Source organism: Lucilia cuprina, chromosome 5, assembly GCF_022045245.1.
Source record: "Lucilia cuprina isolate Lc7/37 chromosome 5, ASM2204524v1, whole genome shotgun sequence".
In the NCBI taxonomy this organism is placed as follows: domain Eukaryota; kingdom Metazoa; phylum Arthropoda; class Insecta; order Diptera; family Calliphoridae; genus Lucilia; species Lucilia cuprina.
In genome coordinates this window covers 12,346,554-12,346,793 of record NC_060953.1, presented here as the reverse complement: position 1 = coordinate 12,346,793, position 240 = coordinate 12,346,554, and positions in this window count along the sequence as shown.

The following is a 240-nucleotide window of genomic DNA, read 5'->3' as shown; positions in this document are numbered from 1 at the left end:
TAGTCTATAGTCTAGTCTATAGTCTAGTCTATAGTCTAGTCTATAGTCTAGTCTATAGTCTACTTTATAGTCTAGTCTATAGTCTAGTCTATAGTCTAGTCTATAGTCCATTCTATAGTCTAGTCTATAGTCGAGCCTATAGCCTTCGTTATTTTCTCTTTTAATAAAAAATTATTGGAAATTTCCTTATTAAATTTTTTCGGAAATGTACATTAGTGAATAAAAAGTTTTTCAAAAATT